This window comes from Arachis stenosperma, chromosome 5 (assembly GCF_014773155.1).
Source record: "Arachis stenosperma cultivar V10309 chromosome 5, arast.V10309.gnm1.PFL2, whole genome shotgun sequence".
NCBI lineage: Eukaryota > Viridiplantae > Streptophyta > Magnoliopsida > Fabales > Fabaceae > Arachis > Arachis stenosperma.
In genome coordinates this window covers 37,269,474-37,288,848 of record NC_080381.1, presented here as the reverse complement: position 1 = coordinate 37,288,848, position 19,375 = coordinate 37,269,474, and the positions used below count along the sequence as shown (strand labels likewise).

The following is a 19,375-nucleotide window of genomic DNA, read 5'->3' as shown; positions in this document are numbered from 1 at the left end:
GCCTGGCTCACTCATGCAGCAGAGGATCTGCTACGCCAGGGATATAGTGCCCTGTTCACTCATGCGGCAGAAAGGTTATCAATACTAACTGCTCCCCAGGGATATAGTGCCCGACTCACTCTTGCAGCAGAAGATCTGCTACGCCAGGGATATATTGCCCTGCACACTCTCATTATTCAACAGAATCATCATCCTGTTCCAGGTTCTCAAGTTCCAATCTCATTATCACCATCATCAATCCTCAAGTTCCCTAAATGCGGCATCATCATTCCAAATCTCAAAGCCTCGTCAAAGAAAATACCTCATCACACCACATTCACTAATTTCAACCATAAACCTTCCAAAGCCTAAGTCACTGGCTCTAAACTCTTCAAAGAAAATCACCAATTCAAATTAACTAACCCATCTTCACTTGTCTTAGGGTCTAATTATTAACCATAAGTCTTAAAGAGAAGTTAAAGAGGTTTGAAAAACTAGCAAACCCTTAAAAGTGAAGAAAAACATATTTTCGGTAAAACAGGAGTTGTGCGTACGTACACCCTTATTATGCGTACGCACACGGTGAGAAAGGTACATCCGCGTACGCATACAATATGTTCGCATACACATACATGAAAATTGGGCCATTTTGCGTACGCATACTTGGGCCATGATGAGCGGATAATTTATACGTTTTTTGGCATTGTTTTTAGGTAGTTTTTAGTAAGTTCAAGCTACTTTTAGGGATGTTTTCATTAGTTTTTATGTTAAATTCACATTTCTGGACTTTACTATGAGTTTTTGTGTTTTTTTATGATTTCAGGTAATTTCTGGCTGAAATTGAGGGACTTGAGCAAAACTCTGAAAAAGGCTGACAAAAGGACTGCTGATGCTGTTGGAATCTGACCTCCCTGCACTCGAAATGGATTTTCTGGAGCTACAGAACTCCAAATGGCTCGCTCTCAACGGCGTTGGAAAGTAGACATCTAGAGCTTTCCAACAATATATAATAGTCCATACTTTATTCGGAAATTGACGACGTAACTTGGCGTTGAACGCCAAGTACATGCTGCTGTCTGGAGTTAAACGCCAGAAACACGTCATGATCCGGAGTTGAACGCCCAAAACACGTCATAACTCGGAGTTCAACTCCAAGAAAAGCCTCAGCTCGTGGATAGATCAAGTTCAGCCCAAACATATACCAAGTGGGCCCCGGAAGTGGATTTATGCATCAATTACTTACTCATGTAAACCCTAGTAGCTAGTCTAGTATAAATAGGATAATTTACTATTGTATTAGACATCTTTTGACAGTTTAATCTTTTGACTGTTTAGTCTTTGATCATTCGGTCTTTTGATCATTCAGGGGGGCTGGCCATTCGGCCATGCCTGAACCTTTCACTTATGCATTTTCAACGGTGGAGTTTCTGCACACCATAGATTAAGGGTGTGGAGCTCTGCTGTACCTCAAGTTTCAATACAATCACTATTACTTTCTATTCAATTCTCTTTTATTCTTATTCCAAGATATACGTTGCACAACACTTTGATGAATGAGATGATCCGTGACACTCATCATCATTCTCACCTATGAACGCGCGTGACTGACAACCACTTCCGTTCTACCTTAGGCCGGGCGCATATCTCTTAGATTCCCCAACAGAATCTTCGTGGTATAAGCTAGATAGATGGCGGCATTCATGGAGATCCGGAAAGTCTAACCTTGTCTGTGGTATTCCGAGTAGGATCCCGGGAATCCGGAAAGTCTAACCTTGTCTGTGGTATTCCGAGTAGGATTCCGGTATTGAATGACTGTGACGAGCTTCAAACTCCTGAAGGCTGGGCGTGATGACAAACGCAAAAGAATCAAGGGATTCTACTCCAAGCTGATTGAGAACCGACAGATGATTAGCCGTGCTGTGACAGAGCATTTGGACCATTTTCACTGAGAGGATGGGATGTAGCTATCAACAAGGGTGATGCCTCCAGACGATTAGCCGTGCAGTGACAGCGCATAGGACCATTTTCCCGAGAGGATTAAAAGTAGCCATTGATGATGGTGATGCCCTACATACAACTTGCCATGGAAAGGAGTAAGAAGGATTGGATGAAAGCAATAAGAAAGTAGAGATTCGAAAGGATTCTAGCATCTCCACACGCCTATCTGAAATTCCCACTATTGATCTACATAAGTATTTCTATCCCTTTTTATTTTCTAATTATTATTAATTTTCGAAACCCATAACCATTTAATCTGCCTAACTGAGATTTACAAGGTGACCATAGCTTGCTTCATACCAACAATCTCTGTGGGATCGACCCTTACTCACGTAAGGTATTACTTGGATGACCCAGTACACTTGCTGGTTAAGTTGAACGGAGTTGTGTCCACACATAGCCAAGAGCCATAATAATGATTCCATACAATAACAAAGAGTACTACATTGATGTGATCACAATTTCGTCCACCAGGCCACCTACGCAGGACTACTGGACAGAGGCCACCGTTCGCATATGAGGCATGGGTCCACGTACGCATGTATATCAGAGTCCAAAAAAGTTAAGTTGCAGAAATTTCAATTTTAGACCCCAAACTTTAAACGTTCATAACTTCCTCTATAAAAATCTATTTTCCTTAAAATTTATATCAATTTAAAGCTCTTTAAATAATCTTTAATTTAAAATAATTTTCAACCAATTTCAAAAAATGAGGCTTAAGTTATGATCTACCAAAGTTCATCAAAAATAGGTTTTTACCAAATGAGACAATTCTCAAATTTTCCAAAACTTCCAAATCCAACCAACTCAAACATACTCAAAACAACCCCAAAATCATTATAGACACTCCCTAAACATTTATCAATCACCTAACTATCAAAACCTCTCAATACGCCCTTCCTTCAACTTCAATTCTTCCTAAATTCATACCAAAATTCTCAATCATCCATTCTCAACAAGAACCACAACAACCAATAATCTATATCATCATCAATAATCATCTTTAACACCAACACCCAACATTATAACTCATCAAGGCAACATACTCATCAATAATCATCATCTACCAACATATATATATTTATCATCATATTCAAACTCATACAACCTCCATCTAAACCACAATTAAACATAGCATTTATATACAATTAATCATACAACCACATTATTCAAACCTATCTTAAAGGCCACTAGCCTAAGTTTCACGAAACATTATATACTACATAAAGGAAATCGAAACCATATCTTGGCCGAGTATCCTCATGCACAAAACCACTTTACCACAATTGTTCAAGTCTTCAGCCAACACCAATCAACACCAAGAACACTCTATATCATGCAAAACAACAAGAATCAAAGCTAGAGTTTATGACATTCAACTAAATACAAGGGTTTAGTAACATCTTACCTTATCCAATGAGTTTTGGGATAAAACTCACTATTCACCCAAGCTAGATTTCACCTAAACAACAAGAACACAAGGAAACTCAACAACCCAACAAGCCATTTTTGAAAATGACATAGGGCAGAGAAAATGGGAAGGAAAGAATAAGTTTCTTACCACTTTGTTATAGAAGCAAAGAGCTCAACAAGAACTTCGCGTGGCCACAAATGGCTTGTCAATTGGAGCTCCGTAACTCAAGATAAGGCCAAAAGAAGGAGGAGATAAATAGTGCTCTTCCTCTTCCTCACTTCTCTTCAAAACCAGCGTCCCTTTCTTTGTGTGTATACTGAAAAATGAGCTGAAAGCTCATTAAAATGTTCATTTATATGTTGTGCTTGGACTCAACTTGAGTCCGATCCAACCGCGTAACATTTTTGTTTCGTTTGGCCTGACTTTGGGTCAAAATCTTTAGAATAAGTATCCGATTTGCTATTTCAAAACCTTTTCTAAGATTTTCTACTGTTTTATTCTCTCTCATGTAATACTAGATAGACTTAAGCCGGTACTGCCGGCTAATCTATCGGTATGCATTTTTACGTGAAAATTTTCAAAAGATAACATTTTTCCACTCAGAAAAATCCACTAAATCCGAATCTCACGTTTATATTTTTAAAAAAATTACTTTTATATTTTTGAACCTATTCTGATTAATTAAATTATTCTATTCTGATTAAGTGGTTCTACGTGAAAACTCCGGCTCTTACACTCCCCGAATATACGCTTGCTATCCCGTGCATGCACTGTCGTTGGAAGTTGCATTGTCAACCGAGCCATGGCAGGTGTTTTCTGTAAAGTGCCATCCTAAGTGCGTTATTGTACCGAGTGAGATTGTTCAACCTGGTTTCCATGGATGCTAAATCTTGAGCGATCTCTACGAACCTCTCTTTTCACCGAAGAAGGAGACAAAAGTTGCAGTCTTTGACGTAGGCATTGAGAGTTTGTCACAGTATGCGAATGCAAAGATGGGCACAGTCTTCCTTGCAAATGGCGGGGTCGTAGGCAAAGTGGCTTTCAACAACAAGTGCATTGGAACTTCCTAGAGGGATGACGGAGACAAGGAAGAGATGCATACACACGACCCATATGTACGCACAACCTAACAAATTTCCAAAACTCATTTTCTTCATAAATTCTCCACTTTTGCATGCTTTCTCTCCACTTATTCAAGTCATTCTTATCTTCTAAACTTGAAATCACTCAACAAACACATCAAGACATCGAATGAGATATAAGCAATGTTCTAAAAACTGGACCAAACTGGCCGGTTGAACCAGTTAAACCAGGAACCGATGAGAGAAACGATCCGGTCCTCCTTCTAAAACCGCCGATTTCAAAACCGTTAGAAAACCGACAAACCGGCCAAAAACCGGCCGATTGGGCCGGATAGGAAACCGGCCGATTCTTAAAAAAACAAACCCACGCCGCATCACTCATCCCCCTCCCCCAAACGCCTTCGCGAATCAAATGCCCACAGTCCCTCACCACTCACCAACCCTAGCTTCTTCAAGAATTCAGAACCCAAACCAAAAACCTAGCCTCTTCAACGGATTCGACGCTGCCGCTTGTCGTTGTAGGTGCCTCCGCAGCCTCCTCCTCCCCCTGTTCCAAACCAAATCCCTAGATCGGCACGTCGTCATCGCGTCGTCTTCTAGTTTCGTTGTTTGAGGCTACGAGTTTGAGATGCTTGCCGTGGTGTCACCGCGTCGTCTTGCTCTCAGTTGAAGGTTAGTGGCACTATTTAGTGATTCCCTTTTATGCTCTGTTGAGTCTGTGTTGAAACTTGAATGTCTGATAATTAGTGATTTCTGAATCTGAAATGACGTAAATCATTGGTTTTGTGTTGTTGAAATGGATTTGTTATGTTGCTGGCCTACTGCTGCCATTTTTTAATTTTTGAGTATGATGTTTCTGAATTTTTGTTGAAATAGTTATTGATTTGAAGGTTAGGGTGATTATTTGTTCTGGAACTGAGTCTGTTGTTTCACTGCCTGATGGGAAAGTAAGTTCTCCCCATCCTCCATTGGATTCGTCCTACTCGTCGCCCTCTCGATGGCCAGTGACTTTGGTGTGCACTTGTTCTTCGTTTTTTGTTTTATTCTCTGACTCTTTGTTCTGAAATCAACAAATCATTGAATGATTATATTGATTATAGGGTTTTTGTGTCTTTGTTCAAATTTGCAGAATCTCCCCGAAATTCTTTGCTGAGAACAAGAACATTGCAGGATTTGATAATGTAGGAGTGGCGTGTTTGATTTTTATGTTTCTATTGATTTTGTGATTTGTTTGTATTTATATTATGTGGATTTCATATCAGCCAGGAAAATCTCTTTATACTACTGTTAGAGAGCTCGTGGAGAACTCACTTGACTCAGCGGAATCGATATCAGAGCTTCCGGTAGTTGAGATAACCATGTGAGTTTGCATTTGAAAGTACAATGAACTAGTAAATGATTGATTGTTTCACACTGACATGGTTGTTGTAGTGAGCAGATAAAGAAAAGCAAATTTAATTCTATGATCGGTCTCATTGACTGCGGGCAAGTTGTTGCGGAGTTGTACGATGATTATGAGACTGAAAAGGTCCATGAGGTGTGTTTGATTACATTATTATTGAGTTAGTTATGCCATAATGCGAAATACTAGAATGTGTCGAATTGTATTGTTGTGTGGTATCAATTTTTAATTATAGCAATACACTTGAAGCAAATGGAACGAACCACTAATTTTTTGTGGCTCTGCTGCGCTGGTGCTGTTTTGTGTTTTTGTTGAAATCATTGAATGGTTATTTGATTTTTGGGTTCTGGTTCGGCTGTGCTACTGCTGCTTTGTGTTTTTGTTAAATTTGTAGTTGATTATTTGTGTTTTTGTTAAATTTGTAGATGATTATTTGATTATTTAGCTCAGAGTTGTGTGTTTTGTCAATTTGCCTGACTTTAATATTAATTAAGTGCTTTATAGCTGTATTTTCTCTTTAAAATTTCTTTTCCAATTTTGTATTATAGTGGAAATTAAGATGGATTCTACATTCTAGTACTCCACAATTTTGTATTAAGTGCTGGGAGAGTAATACTAATATGCTGCTGTTGTGTTATGTAATTTTGTGACTTAATTATGCTCATATAGTTATAATTTATTTATTATTTTATTGTAAAACAATTTTTTTCGGTTGAACCATGGTTGAACCGGTTGGACTAGTAAACTAGTGAACCAGTGACTAAAACGGTTTGATGACCAGTCCGATTTTCAGAACCTTGGATATAAGTGAATTAAATTTTGACAATTTAATGGTCCGAAAAGCATATTTTTAACACCAAAGCACAATTAGGAGAAATTCTTAAAAGCATGCATTTTTCATGAATAAGCGTAAGATAAGTTGATAAAATCTACTCTTTTCAACCCAAAAATTATCATAAAATATGGATTTATCACTGGCGCATCTTCCGCTGTGGAACCAGTTCGAGACAACATTAGGTCATTACTCTTTGACGCCAACTCCCGCAAGGTTCCCTAAGTTGCCTAAATGGAGCGTGTCGAGATGACAACCTCATAATGGATGCGGTCATCCACCATTAAGAAAATACTAACATCAATTGCCTCATTCGTACCTCCTATAAGGCTAGTTATAAGACAAAGTAACCCCACCAGACAACATAGACATGCATTCGAGAACAATGGTAACTCTATGCTGATGGTGAGTTTCCATCCCCAACGCAATTAAAGTTTTGATATGACGTCTCTAAGCTTATATACGTTAAAATTTTGTGCACTAATTTCTCCACCAATTTATTTTCAAGCATTTGAAATGGGTTTTAGACCAATTCCAGAAAAGAGATTGATTATGGAGCAAACAACGCTGGCCACCTATGGCTGGCCACATATGGTTGTAAGAAGAAACACAATCTGGCATATGAACAATCTAAACTATGTCATTGTCCCATTGGCTAACTATTTAGTTTTCCTCTTTAACCCAATTTATATTTTTTGTGTTAACTAACATCATCTCTATCTTTTTTTTAATAAATTATTTTTTACAAAAATACCTTTTAGCAAAAATTTTATTGTTGTTAATAAATTTCTTTTACTAAAGTATCTTTAACAAATTATTTTTCTAGTGATTAATTTATATTTTTACCAAAATATCCATCAACATTTATTTATGATTACATTATTTTTTACTTCGATATCCTACAATAATTTTTTAGTAACTAAATTGTAATTTTACCAAAGTTTTTCTTAAAATTTTTTTTTATGTTTTACTGTTAATATCACGATATTAATGCATATTATTAAACATGGTTATACAAGTTTGGTTTAATATTTTTATTTCACTATTAATCTCACAAGGAATTTTTTTAATTTAATGTTAAAATACTATGCATTGATATTATGAGATCAATAATAAATTTAAAAAAATTGTTAACTAAAATTTCTGTAAAATCACAATATAGTAACTAAAAAATTATTGAACAATATGTTAGTAAAAGAATAATTTAATCATTAAAAAATATTTTGTAGGATATTTTCGTAAAAATATAATTTAATTACTACAAAAATAATTTGTTAAAGGATATTTTAGTTAACAAAAATTAATACAAAAATAAAATTTTTGCTAAAGGGTATCTTTGTAGAAAATAAATTATTTTTTCTTAAAAAATAGGTAAAGTTGGGGTTAGTTAACACAAAAATTAAAAAAATGGTTAAAGAAGAAGTTTTTAAACAATTATAAGGGAAGAGAGTGTACATTTAACAATTAGATGAGAGGGAGTGTCATTTTAGCATATCTCAAGGAGAGTGCAGTTTTCTCTACAAAAAAAAATGTTCCTGCTTCTATAAACATCTCGAAAAATTAGGTCTGTTGATGACCACAACAAATTTTGTGGCCTTAACTAGACCTTCTTCAGGTGTCATAAGTTCATCATTCCAAAGGGAGTTTTCATGTCACTTGTTCCACCGTGGTCACCTTACTCTGATGTAAGTTTTGCAATTTTTTTCAAATAATTATGTTGAATCTAAACTCGTTTCTTCAATGAACAATTTTCTTCCTGTTGAATAACGCTGATATATCTTTTAGTTCTTCCTGTTAAGCTCATAAACAAAGCTTGCATGGTAGGTTCAATGGTTGCGTCGAAACATATAGCTCCTCGTATATGGTACCTATCGTCCAACTTCGCTGCAGATGTTTCTTGCAACACCCACTTTGACCGACTTGAGGCGGCCTATACACTCCCATGGATGCCAAAAACAAATTATCTGCATTATGTAAGGCCTTGGGTGATTTAATTAGATGTTAGCTATGCTACCTTATTCAGGGCTAAAAGTTAAAAACTCTACGATTGAATCAATTGTTGTCTTCTCAGGTATTTGTGCCGATATTGGAGCTAGCTGATCATGGATACTTGATGATGTTGGATGTCAAATCGGTTAAGGTTACGCATTTTATGTCAACAAGACCTCCGAGATCATGGTTAGAAGGGAAGCCAACATGACTAAGATTGTGAGTACATGCCTTCTAAGAGTGATTTTATTTTGACGTGTCCTTCAGATTATGATTATACATAACTATATATGATAATGTACTAGAACACATATTTTTTTATCTGGTTAGGTGGATGGGAGATCTTCCGTTTTTGTTAACATTTTGCAACAATGTCCACAAAAAAGATGATTGGGTTCATTTAAGTTGGTAGCAACGATTGCCTAACGTTATGAAATTTTGTGTGTGAATCTATTGTCGCATGTTGGGAAAACTCTTCATGCTGAATCATAACTTAGTTAACTTCAGGCATGTCACTCCAGACCCGGCCAACTGGGGAAAGTTTCAATACCATGCTAGTCTTCCTGATGGCGTTGACAAGTTTGTAACAAAATCCATTGTACCCTATGACTTGCTAACCTAGTTCAAAATCATATTTCGTTGAATCGTAAAACGAAATGTAAATGTGACTCGTAAAATATAAAAAAATATGAGAAATTTGATAGCAAAAATTAATTTCACAAATAATAAAATAAATTTTAAATATTATCTATAAGAATATAACTAATATATATCATAACAAATCAAAAGTCACAAGTTATAACACAAATTCATTATTCAACTTACAAATCAAAACACAAATTCACAAATCACAAGTTTATACGACACCAAAATAGAGTAATATTTTTTTTCAAAAAGATTCAATTATTTATTTCAGTTCATTTCAAATCATAATGCATTCATTCTTAGCATTAGCAATATTATACATATAATAGGGGAAGTAACCGATAAAAGAATAACAATTTACAAATTCTTAGCAATAAAATTATATAAGCATGCAACAGAGAATTAGTAACTTAATCAAACCACTAATAAGAAAACATAAAAAAGCAATTTAACCTGCAATATAATCAATAATAAACACATGAATTAGAATCCTAAGTACCACCATAATTTAAAATTTAAAATCATCATTCATAGAGCATATCGTTCATTTTGTAATAGAGCCACAGAGATACTTTCTTCCTCAACATTGAATACTTGAGCGGTTGATCCTAGAGAATTAAGAATTTGAGATATTAAACAAAGGGATGAAGTAGTGAAATCAAACAATCGAGGGAGAAAAAGATATTTAAGGCTTACCTAAAATCACACAACATGGGAGGTGAAGAGAGAAACAACTAGCAGTGAGCCAGAGACAGCAACTCAACAACCTTCCAATGTAGTCGCAGTCGGAGAGAGCTAGAGATACACTTATGGTCACGGAGTCATAGTAATGCAGTGGTAGTCATAGGCTCGAAGTCACGCAATATCCACGAGTCATGGTAACACAACCAACACTCCGATTTGGCAATTTTCAAAATTTAAAAAGAGGAAAAGTAACAGATTGAGTGAGGTGAAATTTGAAAAACTAAAAAGTCACCATGGATTGAGGATAAATTGCTAGGGTAGACTGTTAAAAGAGAGAGAATTTGTGAGAATTTACTTCCTTAACTTCAGATTGGACCATTGAGGTTGATTTGGTTGCAATTTGGGCCAAAAACACCGCTGCTGGAGACTTTCTTCAAATTGGAACTCAACCTCGCTGAAAACTTGTGATTCTAGTATTTGAGCATTTTTTTTCCGGCAATTTCGCACTGATACATGAACATCTTTAGTTGTATTCTTTATTATTTTCTTGAATAAAGTTAGTGATTTTTTCTTGTTATAATTGAGATTTTTTATGCTTTAATCAATATTTCTTGGAGTTATTTTGAGCTTTGGTATGTGTAGGAAAATAATAGAAAAAGAGAAGCAAAGCATAAGTAAAGAAAAGCATGAAGGAGGAGCACTTCGTAGGAGAAAAAATACTAGGCATGCAAGACGTCCTTATATCCAAATCAAAGAAGTGGTGTGCCACACACTAGTGAAGGGTGTGGTACACTGGGCCAACTCCTTAAAGGCCCCAAAAGTCACAAGAAGAAAGGAGCAAGGGGGCATGCCACACGTTGTCCATGACATCCCAACTCCAAGCCAAGAAGTGGTGTGTAACATGCTAGCAAGGTGGGCATACCATACGCCTTTGATGGCCACACCCAAAGCAAACAAGAAGTTAGCATGTCACACGCCAAGGGTGGGCATTCAACACACCAAGAATGCACACTTCCAGGGGGCTAACTTCAAGGTGGACACTCTAGGCCAAGACACAAAGTGGCGTGCAACACGCCAAGTTTGAGCGTGCCACGTGTCAGGGATGGACACTCCCAAGGACCAATTTTTGTGACATGTCACATGCCAATCATAAGGGGTGTGCCATTCTTACACACATTCGAAGATTTCTCCAAGCCAGAAGTTGGCGTTCCACACGCTAAGTTGACAAGCCCAATTACCACTCCAAGCCCATGATGTTGAAGAATTAAATCACCAAGCTTTGAACCTAAATTACAAAGAGAATTGAAGATTAATTAGGGAAATTTGATTTGGTTTTGTTTTAATGAATTTTGAATTTGAATTTTAGGTTTGATTTTAGAATTAAGTATAAAAAGTTCCTGAAGACACTTTGACAGGACCTTCGGTCGTTTTTATTTCAATGTTTTTTTATTTTCAAGCACACTATGAGTCACTAATCTCCTCGGTTAAGATTAGGTGCTCTATTCCTCTTTTTATGGATTATTAATCTAAGTGTTTTACTTTATTTGATGTTTATGCTTTGATCTATTTCATGATTGAGTTTTTGTTCTACATCCCTAAAGATTTAAAATTGTTGAAAAATATTCTAACTCCATTTTGGATTCTAAATGTTGTTTTGGAAAAAGTAATATTAGAATTAGTTTGAAAATTCTTTCTCACGACTTTTTGATTTAACTAGGAATAGTGTTTCAAAAAGCGTGCGACGCTTTATGATTTTCAATTTCTCTAGTTTGGATAAGTGACATATAAGTCAACCTAAGGACTATTTTTTAATCTTATTTGAAACTAAATCAGAATTGTGCTTCATCTATTTACTTAAATAATTGACTAAGAAATTAGTGATTATTTAGGTTAAAGAGAAATTGAATTGCCAAAGAATTAGAATTTGATTATTTATGATTTATCGTGATTGATCTCTGCATGCCTCAAATAAATGAACACAAAGATTATTTTCCTAAAGAGTGAACATTTCTGAAACCTTAACATTCTCTCCATTATTGTTTTCACTCATTGTTTGCTATTTTATTTGCTTCTATTCAAGTTTAATTCCTTCATTCCTCTGATTTTGATTTGTCTAATTACAATAATCAATTAATCATTGTTGTTTAGTTCTTTAATTCTCATGGGAATGATAACTCACTCACCGTGGTATTACTTGATACTATTCAATGCACTTATCGAGTTGTGATTTTGTAAAATTTTGTATCACACACGAAGCTGCATCCTGGAAGACGAAAAGCATAAATGAGACGAGAGGGAGAGGAAAAATCGTATATTCATGCGATTCCGCGAGTTAAATCCTGATTTTAACTATCTTGACTTAATCTATTATTTATGTTGCCCTTGCCATTAAGTTATCCATCTGGAGTTTCACCAAAGCTAATACATGAAAATTGTAAGCACTTATTGAATGCTTCAATTTTTTGTTGGAACTTTAATGTAGTTTTTTTTAGGAACACGTATATATTTTGGAAATTAATAATGATACATCAGTCATTAGCTCATTGCTCCAAGTAACATTTAATTTGTTAAAGTATTATTGACTTTGTTGTGGCCACAATTAGATGCATCCTAATATTGACTTGTATGCAGGGACAAATCCAAAGGGGCAATTAGTTGCCTTGGCTCCCCGAAAATTTTGAAGAAGTATATATATAATGTGTTTTTGATAACATAAAAAATATTTATTAATTACTTCATATGCAATTATTTTTAATAATGTGATAGGTTTAATTTTCAGTTATTTCTTTCACAGATATTTTAATTTAATCAATTTCATATCATACACTAGAGTCTTTATATTTTTTGAAATTAATTTTTATATACTTATCTCTACCGGTATAATAATTTACATAATTTTGTTTTAATAATTGTATTGTCTACTTTGAATATTTTTGTCTTGTAAAAAATACTAAGTTTTCTTCTAAACGTAAATTGTTGGAAATAAAGCTTTTACCCAGCCTTTTTATGATATCTTATTTTGACTATAGTTTTAATTTGAAAGTTGTATTTTGTATTTTATAAGAGTACCAGTACCTTTGACTTCATTTATAATTTATTTTCAAGTTTTAAAACTTTAAAAGAACTAATCTTAATTAAAAAGATATGCAACAACTTCTTAACTAAACATACCATAACAGTATTGGTGCCTTGTAATTTTAAAGAATACTATTGATATCGTTACATTTCTATTATGCAATTTTTGTATCGAAAATAAAATTTCAAAAACAAAAATTTATATTTTATTCTATATATATTGACAAAATCTTTAAACAAGAGCAATTCAGTAATTACATATCATGCATAAATAACTTTTATGTAATTCAAAAAATAACACAAAAAATAATTAAAAGATTTGTATAAGATTCGACCGCTGTATATCAAAATTTCTAGATGCATTTCTCTTTGTATGTGTTGTTGGTGCTTTTTAAAATGCACTGCGCATAGCATTTTCGATCTAAGTATCATATCCGCCTTCCTTTAATTTTTTTTCAACATTGATATTGGAGTCTGGTGCTTATACTGGCTGTAGCATGGAGAGAGGCTTCACCCCTAGGATCTGCTCAAACATGGTATAAAGCACATGTTACTTTGAACTCTATTAATTTTTTCGCTTATTAAATAAATGCCAACTTACTACAAATTTAACACTAACTTCGGCAAAAATGTAATTTTAAAATTCTGTGATTCAATTTTGTGTTAGTATTCTTAAATTTTTTTCATCACCGACAATGTAGACTAACTCCAATACCATTAAGATGAGGGTTGCACTGAAGATTATCTAGTCCTTCACAAACAAAGGGACAGGATTGTGGTTGTGAAGTCATAGTTGAAATGGATGGACGTTATATCCTTCAACTAGTCCTCACACCATCACTATGCTAGCACATATGCATCTATCCAGGGTCCTATAGGCTGGCCTTTATGATTGTTAAAGCAGAAAGGTCTAATATTTTGCTACCTTAATGTATATTTTAAGCGACTAGACTTATAGTGCTAAGACGTGTCTGATTATCGATGAAAAGAACTCACTAAGTGGAGATTCTCTCCTTTCTAGTGCTAATGTGAATTATAGATTAGGTTGGAAGCTTTATCTCGATCGTTAGGTGTGCCAACAATTATAGACTCATGTAACTGTGGAACCAAACCTTTTGCTACAACTAACACAAGTCCATCTGCCTTAGAGGGGTGGCCTTGGTTTAGTTATTCCTGCATTGCTTTCAACATATTACTTATTAATATGAAAGCTTATTGAATATATAAAAGTCTTTGCAATTTTTTCTCACCACCCTTAGTAAGAAGCATCAAAACCACCAATCTTTAAAATGAATTACTAATCGATAGAGAAGGCCATAAAAAATTACTACAGTTCAAATCAATAAACATGGTCAGTTACTGCGATCTTGCTTTATTTAAGCACTGAATGAGAACATCAAAATATGGTAACTAACTACAAACCATGAATTAAATAATACCAATTAAGGATGTTAATTTTTATTCACATTGCATTGTAAGAAATAACCCTTACACAACACAATAAACCCTTGTCTTGCGTTGTAATCTTTTGAAGCAAACATAAAAACATTTCCATTTATGGGTGTAACGAACAAAATTCGAAATCCATAGATAAAATTATACGATAACTTCCACAACATACTAGCGGAAACAATAATTTGCTTAAATTGCTTAGGTCCTATTCATGACCATTAAAACATCTTGCTAAGTACTTCATTGCCTAACATATGACTCAAAAAATAGCAATTCACAATACTAACATGAGTATCTTCAATGCTACACTATTTATTCACCCTAAACAAAACAAAATGGAAACCTCAACTAGATTATTAATAGCCAAACCTCCTTATCTTATTACTAGGAATATACCGTTCAAACCGCTGCCGAAAAAAACGACATTGTCGTTCTTCATTCGCTTCTGGTTGGATCCGTCCGACACTAAACACTAAACCGAACAACACTCCAAAATTAATTGCAACACCTCAATATAATTTGCATAAAATTCAAGAAATCTTTAACTTAGAAAACATTTTTAGCTGTGACTTACATTAGCGCATGCCTTTAAAATTGTTTCACTTTTGACATATTGTTGGTTAGTATTTCGCACTGACCTCTTTGGCCCATTTGGGCACCGAATGCGACGGTGACCATGCCCCCCACATGTGCTACACTTGCATCACTTAATTGTCATTGATCCTACTAGCTCGTTCACACACGCATTTCCCTTCTTCATGCAAACACCAATTAGGTCCTTAACAACTGCCTCCCCTACATAACCGCACCCTTGACCCTGAGGAGCTTAAAAAATCCTCCTTTCCAACATGAGTGTTTTCTGCTCAACCTTTTTCTGTGTATAATTTAAAGTCTTCTTTAATCATATAAGCGACTTTAGCATAACTCTTACAACGTTGCAAGAACACACCAACTCTATACCGATAACACTACAAAAAAAGAGGTTAAAATGGTAATTATATTACGGCGGTTTTGAAGAACCGTTATAATATTTGGATATTTCAGCATTTTCCATTGCTGCCCAATTGATTTTTGGATTTGTCGCAGTTTTGATAATTATGGCGGTTTTGAACCGGCATTATCACCTAGGTATAAAAGAATAATTATCAATCCCTAATTTCAGAAACCCTTACTTCATTGAAACACTACGCCGTTACGCTGTTGCTCTTGGATGGCATGTGCGACGATTTTTGATCCTCTTGTGTTCTCCGACAATCTTTACTAGTGACATTTCCTCCGGCATCGATCTCCTTCGGCAACATCTCTTACAGCGGCAATTTCCTCCGGTGATGTCTCCTCCAGCTTCCTTTCCTTGTCGTCCTTTGTGTCTTCCCCACCAAAATAGTCAACTCCTTCCTCTCCAACAATCCAGGTCAGCTTCCCTTCCTTCCTTCTTTCCTTCCTTTCCTCTCTTTTTCTCTCCTTTCCTTCCTCTGTGACAAGTCTCTCTTTTCCAGTTTGCGAGGATTCATCGCGAGTGGAGAAGTCAATTTTGCGTTTGCGCCGCCGACAATGTTCCTCCACAATTTGTGTTTCGCCACTCTCGCTGCGCTGCCGTTGCTGATGTTCGTCCATTCTTTTGCTTCGTGCCTTTGCCGCCATCCCTCGCTCTTCCAAAGGTCTCATTTGTGTTTCGTTTACGTTAGGGATTGTATTTTCTGTTTCAGTTTTCATCCATTTGTGAACATGAGTTTGAGTTTCATCCGTTCTATACTATGTATTATTTGTTCATGGTTCCTAGATTGTTGTTCTGAATATAAACTTGGCTCTGTTGTCTTATGCTGCCGCTGCATCCTCTGGATGAGAAACTTACAATTATTTAGACGATAGTGTTCTGTACCATGAATAAAGGAGCTTGGTATATGTTCAATTATTTTTTTGTTATTTATTAACATCATTTATATCATATTTAGAGGTATCGAGACAATCAACACTTCAAAGTATGGTTCTTTTAGTATCTTATGAATGTTAGATATGTTGTGATTTGTTTGATTTTCTATTTGAAAGTATGTTACATGCTATAATGGAATCTATTTGTTGTAGCTGAATCATGATTTATGGAACACATGGAAGAGTAAATTTATATTTATTAGGACTTATATCTTGTGATGCTAATTGCATTAATTTAGTCTTTCAATTACACTTTCCTTGTATATAAATTATATTTGGAGCTTATTAGCTGTATTTTATATTATTATCTAATCCATGTAATCCATTTTACCATGGAGGATATGTTCTAATTTTTGTATCAGAAGTATTTTACTTGTGTCAAGACCTTATTGGCAAAATAGTTTTATCTATTTTGAGATAGTAAAAAAAGGCTGAGAGTAATGCACTTCAGGATAAGAAAACAAAAAATTTATTTCTAAGGATCTTGATTGTTATTAAATTTTTATTTGCATATATCATATAATTCAAGTTGATGATATTATTCTTTGCCTAATTAGTAGTTTAGTTTATACTTAAGTGGCAATTTTGTTTATTTTACTTGTTTATCTGTTTAGGGTGGGTGATTTAGATTTTAATTTTTCATTGTTTATGATAGCCAAAACATCATGCTAATGACCCTGAACCTGAGCTTGTTATGCTTGATGCAATCCCCACTTTAAAGTTCAACCAAGATACACAGTTAAGTTCGATCTCTCAGTTTGAACTCTTGAATAAAATTTAGAAATATTCCTAGTGATTTGACTTTGCCCCAGTCACATATCGTTTTCATGAGATGGACTTTGATTTTCATTTCAATATATGTGTGTGTATGTAACTATATGTATGTTAATGTCACGCAAGCTCCAATATAAAAGGAAGTTAGGGAGATAGTAGATGCATGCAGCTAATTAATGGCTAAAGGCTAATATATAACAATACTATTCATGTTCTCCCCTTTTGAGTAATTAACTATCTTTTCTATGAATTATGTATGTGGACTAAAGCCTAATATAATATGTGGACTTGTTTCATTCTTAGCTGATCGTGCAATGCCTATACTTGGGTGAAAAGGTCATAGTATTTGTGTTCCAATAATTATGTACTTATCATCTGGATCTTATCTCTAATGCATTATAAATTCGTTAATATTTTGTAGACTCTTAAACAGCATAAACCAGCTAAATTGAACCCAATTGAAGCTGGTTGCTGCGGACCACTTTCTGAGTAGGTTCCACCTTCTGAATATTGAATTTGGTACTAGAAAGATTTTGTTAATTACCTTAATGTACTTTATATATGAACTTATTAATCTTTGATTAATTTTTATATTTTAGCGTATGAAATACAATTTAATTAATGTCTTAACTCTTAAATATATTTTCAACGTTTCAAATAATAACCTAGTCATATTCAAAAGTAAAAATATTAATACTTTTCTTGAAGTAGTTCATATTCTTCCCGTGCATCCACATCCATTTTTTCTTTTTAGCTTTTATCCTTTTAAGCATTTTTTTATTTTTTCCCCAGATTGTTTCATTATTTGGAAGCCACGTCACCCTTTCTGGAAATAAATTGAAAAATAAAGGGATGGTTGTAAGAATCATGCTTTTTTATTATTCTCATATATTCTCGTATGAAATACAATTTAATTAATTTGATTAAGAACAAACTGGGTAATTAGACACAAATCTCGATCCCATATTTAGTACTCAGAAATTCAATTACTCAAAAATAACCCTTGAGAAATACATTGCTCTTCCAATTACTTAGTGAAATATTTTGGTTTGTGAATCTTCTCCCTTCCACACATTAATTTTTGCATATTTGTGCTGCATTAGGAGAACTTGATGTCAAAAAGTGAGAAGGGAAAATTACTTCGTTCCAAAAATTCTGATCTTAATAAAGGTAATTCATTTCTATATTCTAAGATTGTCGTCTATGAGACTTTCATTATTGACCTATTCTACACCAATGTTGCTGGGATGATAATAGCCTCAGGAAAAAATCAGATACTTGTTCCGAATAAGAGAGCAAGTCCATTAGCTTCAATCTCTTTTCTTTAGTCTTGTTCCCTGCTTCATTTTGTCTGAACATTATTTTACTCCATTTCATGTCTAATATATATTTGATTGCTATTCAAGACTTCATGTCCTATTTTTCTATGTAATTTATTGCATCATGTTTTATTTCACCATCTGTATCATTATTGCATCTCTGTTTTCTGTAATTGATTTAGATGTAATAACTTCTATTATGTTATGTCCAACTTAGTCTCCATTTATCTTGGATATTTATTATCTGTATTATCTGTAGTTCTGTATTGTAGACCTTAATGTTCTTAGTATTTTCATTTTACTTTCATTAGTTTTGTGCTTGAAATTTATTTCCAATGAAATGCCTTTCCAAGATGTAGTGAGATAAGAATCATAAGGGGTATTGTGCAGATGTTGTATACTTGTGCGAAGTTGTCTGCTTCACCTTTATTTGTTAGATTTGCTTGTGTTCCTATATTATAGCTTGAGTTGTTCAAACTTATTTCAGGAGAACAATTTATGTTTTTCAATTTTGCAATATGGGATTAGCGATGCTTCTAATTTTTCTTGCCACTTCATGGTTGTTTTCCACTATGGAATAGACTTTAATAATCCTTTTGGCTGTTATATTGATTTTAATGAATCTGTTGGTGATAATTTTTCATGTGAAACAGGCTTTAGATCTTCTTCAACTCCTGCTGCTAGCTACTTTACTTTGAAAGTTTCAAGTTCTAATATTTGTTGGAAAAGAAAAAAGGAGGAAAATTATCATTTGAAAGAGGTAATTATAATTTTTCAATATTTTCTTTTAGAATACTAATT

General features: G+C 34.5%; 1 long non-coding RNA gene across 2 annotated transcripts; it reads left to right on the top strand.

Moving 5' to 3' along the window:
• Positions 1-4,869: 4,869 nt before the first annotated feature.
• LOC130979534 (uncharacterized) lies at positions 4,870-7,222 on the top strand. 2 transcript variants are annotated; one of them, XR_009086662.1, is made up of 5 exons: positions 4,870-5,145; positions 5,350-5,486; positions 5,603-5,654; positions 5,736-5,833; positions 5,905-7,222. It is a non-coding gene; the product is annotated as an uncharacterized LOC130979534 (long non-coding RNA). The 2 variants fall into 2 exon arrangements; XR_009086661.1 differs by lacking the exon at positions 5,905-7,222 and having other exon boundaries at positions 5,364-5,486; positions 5,603-5,833.
• Positions 7,223-19,375: the final 12,153 nt, after the last annotated feature.